The sequence below is a fragment of the Ipomoea nil genome, unplaced genomic scaffold, assembly GCF_001879475.1.
Source record: "Ipomoea nil cultivar Tokyo-kokei standard unplaced genomic scaffold, Asagao_1.1 scaffold0114, whole genome shotgun sequence".
Taxonomy (NCBI): domain Eukaryota; kingdom Viridiplantae; phylum Streptophyta; class Magnoliopsida; order Solanales; family Convolvulaceae; genus Ipomoea; species Ipomoea nil.
In genome coordinates this window covers 2,293,430-2,304,325 of record NW_017616542.1, presented here as the reverse complement: position 1 = coordinate 2,304,325, position 10,896 = coordinate 2,293,430, and positions in this window count along the sequence as shown.

Sequence of the window (10,896 nt, the reverse complement as noted above, 5' to 3'; positions counted from 1 at the left end):
AATGTACGCACTTTGTGTGCACTGCTAGTTATGAGTGTATGCACGGGCAGAACTATTGCCCGGAAAACATTGTGAGTACAAGAGAGGGACATTCAGTTATGTGTGCACGTGATTACATCAATGTGTGCACGTACAGAATTGTCGATAAGTAAAGTTTGCGTTTTAATACACTGACATGTGCACTTTAATATTTTCCGTGGTTTTGCAACAGGTACAAACTTGTCTATGTCCCATTCACGGGGGTGGATAACAATAAAAAAAGTCAATAACATTTGGAGCGGGCCTTATTGCCTCCAAAAGACCCAAGGAAAAAGTAGCAGAGAAAAGCAAGAAAAGAGGAAGACAGTGCAAGTATTGCGACAGAAGAAACAAACATGACAACTGCAATTATCCAGACAAAATAGCAGCAGGAGAAATTTAGATTGCCATATCGTTTTTAATACAAATATATTAATTAATTTTGAGATACTTAGAGTGCGTACTGAATATACTCCAAATTGTTTATTTACTAATGAAGTAATTAGATGTGATTTTTTTTTTTTTTTTTGAAAAAGATGTGATTAAATTGAAGGATACAATATGTGGGTTTGTTTGGAGTATCCATTGACTGAAAAACGCGGTAGGGCATAGTGTGCACATATAACTGTCCGGTAGTGCACAAATCACCACATGAATTATAACACACCCTAAATACAGAAATTTAATGCACATAAATACATAAATTTATCCCGGGCATACCAATTTCTCACTGCTCCTATCCCTAGGGTGTAGTCATGCTTATTCCGCTATGTCCTAGCTTTTTGTTTGTGTTGGTATTTTGGTGCACACGCAATTGGATTCTGTAATACCACTATGGCCTACTGTTATGTGCCGTCATTTACATATTTTTCAGGCAGTAGCATCTAGTAGTTTCTTTTTTTGTACAAACTATAGAAATGGTTTTGATAATGTCATCTGTATATATATTGTAATTACATTACTTGCATTCTCCCAAATGTTCCAAATTTCTTGGTTTTCATGTGATAAGTCGTTATCTTTTTCGTCCAATTCTTGAGTGTGTGCGCAGGTGACCGCTATGCTGTACACCAGATTTGCTTCTCGTTATTCCGTGTGCGCGTTTGCCCACCTCATGTGTGCACCTCACGTGTGCACACTGCCATATGGGGGGTGTATCGTTTTGGTTCCTGCGTGCACACATACTCAAATCTGTGTGCACTGTCAAACAAAAGATGTACTATACAGTGTGTAGAATAAAACTCACAACAGTAATTACATTACCTGTTCTACATTAATTAACAACTTCAATTAACAAATGCTTTGCAGTCTCTTATTATGCTTTTTAACAACTCTAAAAATTGCTTTGTATCACTAATATTAAAAAATTGGCATTCTATTTGTCCAATGGTCAATTCCGATTGTCATGCCTCGGGCCGTCAGTATCTTATTTCGTCCAATTTTTGGGTGTGTGCACTGGAGACCGCCCTGCTCTGCATACTAAATCTGCTTCTAAATTATCCGTGTGCACATTTTCCCACCTCATGTTTGCACATTTTGGGACCTGCGTGCACATATACTCAAACCAACACAAATTAAATACCCAACCCACTGCATCAATACCCTTACACGAAAGCACACACCAAAACAAATTCATGCACGCTACATGCATGCAAACCCATAAATAACTACAACAACATTGTGACTACAACATACACGAACTCCTAAAACTAAGTCAAACACCCTACACCAGAGCACACACCAAAGCAAAATCATGCACACCGCCTGCAAAATGTTTAATTATATAATTCTGTTCATTTTTTCAAAAATGAACTAAACACACCAAGACACTTTTCAAGAATGCAACAAAACACTGTAAATGAAAATATTTTATGAAAATTGACCAATTTTCCAGAAATCATTCTTAATTTCTAAACACACCCTAAAGAAATAACAGTCGAAAAACTAATTCATATGCCTTAACAGCAGGTGTGTGCTCTTTTGTGCTTGCACCCCATGTCCTTTTTCTTGTAGAGGAACCTAGGACTAGGTATAATAGAATGTAATTCTACAGAAATAGAGAACTTCATATGGATTCTACAACTAAACAAGAATAAAACTAGCTTTGTTTTTGCTTTCTTGTAGGAATATTCAATTTAAATATATTGAATGCAAGCATAACTATAAAAATATTTCATGCACAACCACACAAGAAGATACATGTTGATGTAGATGGCAAGAAAGCAGCATATTTACATGTCCAGTTGAAGCAAATGAAATAGTCACCATGTAAACTAATTATTAAAAGAAACAATGCAAAAAATGTGATTAACCTTTTAAATGAATCAGACATGCCATTTGTGCTTGATATGGCAGACATAACTCATAAGTTGTCCCTTCGACTCGTTATTGTAATGTTAAAGATATATGATTAACAGATTGACAGCGCACCGAGAAAGTTGTTCCTCCACTTCTGCCTCGAGCTGTTAGGAAATAATTATTCCTAAAAGGAGGTCACATTCCTAAAGGGATTTATATTCCTAAAGGAGGTTCCCCATTCCTCTTGAAAGAGGGTTTCTCATCACATCTATAAATACCCAGGAAAACTCTAGGGATCTTAACAGTTTCAAATCTCTAAGTTTTCTAGTCTCCATATCATCAGGAGGTGAATAAGGTATACGGATCAGAGAGGTGAAGCATTATATTCTTGATTCATTCAATTTAGAGATTACATTTTCAATGGAACCAAGTAAGTCCTATCTTCCCTATTTAATTAAAAGTCTATGATCATGAACATTGTTTAGTTGATTGATTTGATTTACATGCGATCATTGTTAATTGTGCTTCCGCATTTAAGTTGTAGCGCATAAAGGATTATTTAACATTTGGTATCAGAGCCTGCTTGTAAATTGATTAATCACTAAAATTAGGGTTCATGATATTTGGGGATTTTTAATTATAAGGTATTATCACTGCCGTGTGATTTGTGTTCGCTGATGATGGAATCAAAATTGCGTATGTATTGAATATATGTATAAATTGATTTATGTTTGTGTTTTGGAATCAATTGTATTGCAATTTGTACGCATTGTTCAAAGCCATCCAACATATATATGTTTCAAGTGTTTGTACTGTTCATGCGAAACAAAATTGATTTGTATGTTGTTGAAATCAAAATCAATTGTATATGTGTACTGCTATGAATACGTAATGTTTTCTTGGAATCAACATCGCATATATGTCATACATGTATGTACTGTAATGTATATATGATTTGAAATTGAATCATTGGAATCAACACTTTCGGTGGGATTCAACGTGGTTGGCGGTGCAACCTAATTGACGGCGGTGAGGCTGGTCTCCATTCCACCTAGGTTGCTGAAGACAGTTTTTGAGTTTTGGGCTCAAATAATTAATCGAGGTAATGGATTATTTATTTGGACAAATTAAATTGAGTTTATTTGAGTTATTTAAAGTATTATGGACTCACTTTAAATTTTAGACTCATTTAATTTGTGTTTATAATTAAGCCTATTTGGGTTTACTCAAGGTTGCAGTAGGCGCTAGGCGCTAGTCGGGCGGCCGGGCAGCGCCTAGCGCCTAGGCGGTCTAGGCGGCGCCTAGGCGGATTCTAGGCGGCGCTAGGCGGGCACCAAAAAAATTAAAAAAAATAGTGACAGACTTGTAGTTCGACAATTTTAATGAGGTTGTTTTCAATGTTCACTCAAATAATACATCTAAATAAATGAAATAATGATAATTTATAAGTCATAATGTCATAATAATATTAAAATCAATAATTAATGAAAGACGACATCGGTCAAAATCAGACAAAATCGGTCAAAACGGTCAAAATCGGACGAAATCGGTCGACTCGGCCGAGTTGGCCGGGTTGACCGACTCGGCCGAGTTTGACCGCCACGGCCGCCTAGCGGCCGCCCAGGCCGCCTAGGCGGCCGACCGAGTTTTGGCCGCCTATAGGCCAAAACTCCAAGGCAAGTGGCCGCCTAGCGCCTAGGCGGCTAGGCGGCCGAGTTTTACAACACTGGGTTTACTTAAAGTATTATGGACTTACTTTAAATTTAATTTTAGGCTCATTTAATTTTTGTTTATATTTGAGTCTATTTGAGCTATTTAAAGTATTATGGATTTGCTTTAAATTCTAGGTTCATTTAATTTGAGTTTATATTTGAGCCGATTGGTTTATTTAAGGCATTAAGGACTTGCTTTAAATTATAGGCTCATTTGGGATCAATATAATTATGGTTGGAGGTTGTATCCACTATTAATTTGTATATATGTTTATAAATGAATTATTAGCATAAAGCGAGTGTGTTAGTCGCCAAAGCGGCCCACTCATGGTAATAGCTAAATAATCATTTATGTTTATGTTTATAACATATATATAAATTAAGGTTTGATTACATAAATGATTTATTAGCATAAGGCGAGTGCGTTAGTCGCCAAAGCGGCCCACTCATGATAATAGCTAAATAATCATTTATGCTTATGTTACAACATAAATTAAGGTTTATTCACATAAATAAATTATTAGCATAAGGCGAGTGCGTTAGTCACCAAAGTGGCCCACTCAAGGAAATAGCTAAATAATTTATTTTATGTTTACAAATGTTTATTTTGTGATCATTAACACATGGTTCTAGCGGTTGCCCAAAGATAGATCAGACATGTGATTAATGACAATTTAGGAGATTATGATTCTTGTTTTGTTAATATGTAGTGCATGTCCAAAGATGGCCTATATATTAAATTGAAACTTGATGAATAGTCTCATTCAAGTATGTGGGAATGATGCATGTCGGAAAATTAACATTGTATTTAAATTTGACCCAAAGGCGGATTTAAATACAAACTTAAGGTCTATAAATTATAGTCTGAATAAAGGTTTGTTACTCAAAGCAATTGATATGTGAGATAAATGTTCGCAGTGAACACTATCGTATCACGCTATAAGGTGACAGTTTTAATGTCAGTGATAATAGCAGCAAATCTAAAAGTAGTAAAAAAGGGCAAGCATCCTATGAAGGTGCAAGGTGATGTTCAGAAAATGCAGAAATGCTATTCTGTAACAAACCTGGGCACAAGAAGGCTGAATGCCTGAAGAGGAAAGCTTGGATGGAAAGAAAAGTATACATTCAGTTTTAGTATGCCTCGAATCCAATTTTATTGAGGTTCCTTCTAATACTTGGTGGTTAGACATTGGTGCTACAACACATGTTTATAACATTAAGCAAGATTTTTGATGTTTCAACCTCATAGGGAAAATGAAAAGTGTCTTTTCATGGGAAACATGATGAAAGCTAGAATTGAAGGTATTGGAACTTACAGAATTAAAAGCTGGATACAGTTTTTTGCCTTGATCTTGAGAATTGTCTGTATGTTCCAAATTGTTCTAGAAATCTTGTTTCAACAACTAGGTTGGAAACATTGGGTTTTTACTTTAAGATTGGAGACAAATGTCCGTATCAACAAAAACCTTTGTGGTTCTGGTGTTTTAATTTGTTGGATACACTATACTGTTTCAATCTTAATTATGACTTTGTTAATTCCTTGTTTAATGTGATGTTTGTGTTAAAAGGAGTGCACCAAAAGAATCTTCAGCTGACTTGTGGCATAAAAGGCTTTGTCATATATCCAAATAAAGGTTATTGAGACTTATTAAGGTTGGAATTTTGTCTCAATTGGATTTTAATAACTGGAATGATGCATGTGTCGATTGCATAAAGGTAAAGCAAGTCAGACATGTATCAGTACACTCAGCCACAAGAAGCTCGTGATTACTTGATTTAATACATACAGATATCTGTGGCACTTTTGATGTTCCGTCTTGGGGCGGTGAGAAGTACTTTATTACCTTTATTGATGATCATTCTAGGTATTGTTACATCTATTTACTGCATGGAAGATCTCAATCTGTGGATGTCCTAGAAACATTCATATTTGAAGTTGAGAGTCAGCTAAATAGAAAGGTAAAGAGAATTAGATCATATAAAGGTGATGAGTATTATGGGAAAACATCAAAAGTTGGGCAAATTCCTGACCCATTTAAAGAAATTCCTCGAATCTAAGGGCATTTTGTGCATAATACACAATGCTAGGCACACCACATCAAAATGGTGTGAAAGAAAGGTGAAATCGTACTCTAAGGGATATGGTTAGGAGTAAGGTCAATAACTGTACATTGCTTGTTTCATTGTGGATATATGCATTAAAGACAACATCATACTTACTCAATAGGGTTCCTAGTAAGGTTGTTTTTTTTTTTTTTTTTAACACCTTATGAACTGTGGACAAGAAGGAAACCTAGTTTGAGGCATCTTCACATTTAGGCTGTCAAGCTGGAGTGATGATATATAATCCACATGAAAATAAATTGGAATCCAGAACCATTAGTGGTTATTTCATTGGATATCCAGAAAGGTCTAAAGGGTACATGTTTATTGTCCTAATCATAAGTACGAGGATTGTTGAGCCTGGTGATGCTCGCTTCATTTAAAATGGCGAAGTCAGTGGGAGTGTGGGAGCTCGTAATGTTGAGATTAAGGAGTCATTGATGGTTCCAGATTCATCAAGTGATCCTTTTTCCTGTTGTTGTTCCTATTGCTGCAGTGCAGTGTAGCCTTATGGAAATACTTTGGAACAACAGCAACTAGATGCTCAAATTCCACATGAGAAAGCTATTGTAAATGAAGATGAGGTTGAAACTCAAGATGATGATCAAGTGAAATCTCAACAGGAAGTGGCATTAAGGAGATCTACTAGATAGAAAAGATCAGCCATTCCTGATGACTATATGGTTTATGCACTTGAGCATTGATAATTATCCAGTCTCATTTAACCAAGCCATACAGGATAATAATTCTCCTTGAGAATTATTTTGGTTTTGGTGGCTCATTCTGTTCTTGAGCTCCACCAAATGGTTGTTAAAATTGCCTTTCTGAATGGTATATTAAAAGAGGAAGTATACATGGATTAGTCGCAAGGCTTCATGGCCACAGGAAAGGAAAATCAGGTATGTAGATTGAAGATGTCGATCTATGGATTAAAACATGCTTCTAGACAATGGTACTTGAAATTGTCATTTGGTTTTGTAGAGATCACTGTTGATCGGTGTATCCACATAAAGGTTTAATGGAAACAAGTTTGTAATCCTAGTATTACATGTTGACGACATTCTTCTTGCTGCTAATAATAAAAGGGATGTTGCGTGATGTTAAGGAATATCTTTCTAAGAACTTTTAAATGAAGGATATGGGTGAGACTTCATATGTGATTGGAATAAGAAATATTCTGTGATAGATCACATGAGATTTTAGGTTTATCCTAGAAGACTCACATTAACAAAGTTTTAGAAAGATATAAACTGGAAAACTGCAAAAGAGGGTCCTATGATACTTACAAGGCACTAAGGACCACATGCTCACCTATAAAAGGAACGAATAACCTGGAGGTTATAGGTTATTCGGATTCAGACTATGCCGGATGTTTGGATACCCGAAAATCCACATTCGAATATATTTTTCCACTTGCTCATGGAGCAATATCTTGGATGAGTGTGAAGGAGCCTGTCATTGCTACTTCCACTATAAAGGCAGAATTTGTAGTATGCTTTGAGGCTACAATTCAATAATCATGGCTGCGTAATTTCATTTATGGTTTGGGCATTGTCGACACTATAGCCAAACCATTGAGGATTCATTATGATAATACAGCAGCTATGTTCTTCTCAAAGAACGACAGATATACTAGTGGTGCCAAGCACATGGATTTGAAATTTCTGTCTGTTAAGGAGAAGGTACAAAATCAAAAGAGTATCAATAGTGCATATTGGCACCGATTTTATGATCACGGATCCGTTGACTAAGGGATTGGCGCCCATGACCTTCATTGGCCATGTTGGAAGGATGGGCATACTATTAAAGTCCTTGTATAACGGTTAATTCTACCATACATGTATGGATTTATGTTTGATGGCACATCAGGTTGATGATACTCTTAGATATCTATTCAGGTTTTGATTTTGTTATGGTTGATGTTGATCACTTATTTATGCATAATTCAGAAGTGATAACAATGGTCTTGTTTAAGACATAAGGAATAAGGTACTTTCGGATTTTACCTTATTATTATGGTTCGAATTCTTATTAACTGTGATACATGGAAGGGAGAGGGACGCTTTGTCAGGCCTGTAACCGCCATGATTCGGTTAATAAAGTTCGATAAGGTGGTGACTTTTACATTTTCATATTAAGTGAGCTCAAATTAAGGATTGAAAATTGTAAAGTCACGCATATATGAATCAAGTGGGAGATTGTTAGAAATAATTTATTCCTAACGTTGATTCATATAATTAAGGTGTCATGCTCATATGAATAAGTGGGAGACTGTTAGAAATAATTATTTCCTAACAATAATTTATATAATAAAGGTTGTAATTCCATAAGGTACTCACATTGATGATTAGTGATGTGTAAAGGTGGAATTATTGGGTGAAATTCCCTCCCTCTCATTCTGTTAAAATTTAAGTTTATAAGGGTTAAAAGATGTATAATGGATAAGGTTATGGGTTTCACAATCCTAAAGGGATTTCTATTCCTAAAAGGAGGTCACATTCCTAAAGGGATTTATATTCCTAAAGGAGGTTCCCCATTCCTCTTGAAAGAGGGTTTCTCATCACATCTATAAATACCCAGGAAAACTCTAGGGATCTTAACAGTTTCAAATCTCTAAGTTTTCTAGTCTCCATATCATCAGGAGGTGAATAAGGTATACGGATCAGAGAGGTGAAGCATTATATTCTTGATTCATTCAATTTAGAGATTACATCTTCAATGGAACCAAGTAAGTCCTATCTTCCATATTTAATTAAAAGTCTATGATCATGAACATTGTTTAGTTGATTGATTTGATTTACATGCGATCATTTTTAATTCCGCATTTAAGTTGTAGCGCATAAAGGATTATTTAACACGAGCAACAGCTATTTCCTCATCAATGTAAAACCAAACAAAGAATGAATCATTTTCCTTATTATTGGTTGGCTCCCTGTAATCTTTTCCTTTAAAACTGACACATACTACCAAACTAAGACAAACACCCTACACGAGAGCCCACAAGCAAGAACAACAAAATGTAAAAAATAATATGCATATGCATTGGAAGTCACGGATTGACTTGAAATCTTCAGATCTAATGATTCATTGATGGGTTATTTTCTACCAGGCCATTAGCTTCCTATTCTTTTGTTTTATTTTCTTTCTACTTAATAAAGTAAGGAACACATTTTTAGAACATCAAATAACTTTATCCATTAGCACCACTGAACATATTATAACTTTACAGGAATGGATGTATAACACTATATTGTCTTCTTCACTAGAACAAATAGTTTATATAAAAATGAAAATAAATTTTATTAAAGCAAATGGAACTTTAATTTGTATAAAGCAAATCAGGAAATGGTGAGCTGCCGATCCCTGCCATCAGAACCTCCCACACACTCCCTACCAGCGCGATCACTTGTACCCACACACACCTCACAAAAGACCCAAAATTGAGAAAAAAAAAACCCTAAATCGACTTATCTCGCCCCAATATCGTCGTCCGATCAATGAACAACCGTCGCCGGCCCCCACCCCCACCTCACACACAGCTCGCCTGAGATGGGAAAACACAAGCATCACCACCCACCCACCCCCCCCCCCCAACAGACGACAACCCCACAAAAAATACAGAGGATAAAAACAGCAAAAATATACCTTCAATGAAAAAAAGGGAGCAAAAAAATACCTCTATCTACACACCGACTTGGTGGTCCTCGTCACTTGGCTCCACTACAGCCCCCCACCGACGACCATTGTCGGCTACTAATGAAGGATGCGAATTGAATGGCATGGAGAGTCGTCGGCAACAGTACGGTAAAGAGAGAGAGAGAGAGAGAGAGAGAAAAATCGGGAAAGACAAAACGCCAATTGCTTATTGAATTCCTATAATTTGATGCGATTAATTACAATGGTAAAAATCCAAAAATACCCCCTCTAACCTAAAAACATGCGCACGGTTAAAACAATATACATAAATAATTAAATAAATCCTATCCATCCAATTATAAAATCTAACGGTCCTAATCAATCCACACGTTTGTATTTTAAGAGCTGTTTGTATTTGAATATAATCCTATATATATATATATATATATATATATATATATATATATATATATATATATATATATATATATATATATATATATATATATATAGCGAGCGAGTGACTCGACAAACCATGAGCCTAGAATATTTGAGTTTGACTCGAGCTCGATTATTAAACGTGCCACTCGAGTTCGACTCAAGATCGATTTTGACCGAGCTCGAGCCGAGCTGCTCGCGAGCGACTCGGCTCATTTACGAACCTACACACACTTGAGGAATCATGTTTTAAGACTCGGCTCATTTACACCCCTACACACGCTTGAGGAATCATGTTTTAAGACTTAAACCGCCAAACATAAATACAATTCTAAGTACTTATTGTGCGCAGTAAACAAAGGTATTGCTTATGTGGTTCAGCTAAGTTACCATGATTTACATCCTCCCAGATGCTCTGTCAGGCCAGGTGCGGGGGGCCTTGGGGCTGGGGATTCAACCTTTTGGGAAAAATTAGAAGTTCTTATAGCGCCTAACTTAAAGGCATTATATAGTACAATCATTCATTTGTAACTCGCGTATTCTTTAGAAGATAGACATTGGTTCTAACTTCTTACCAATCTACACATTTCTTTTTAACATGGATATATTTGTACACTTTTCGAAGATCCCATTCGTCAACCGACAACATTATAATATGAAACATTTTTTCACACATACAATAAATGGAAGGAAA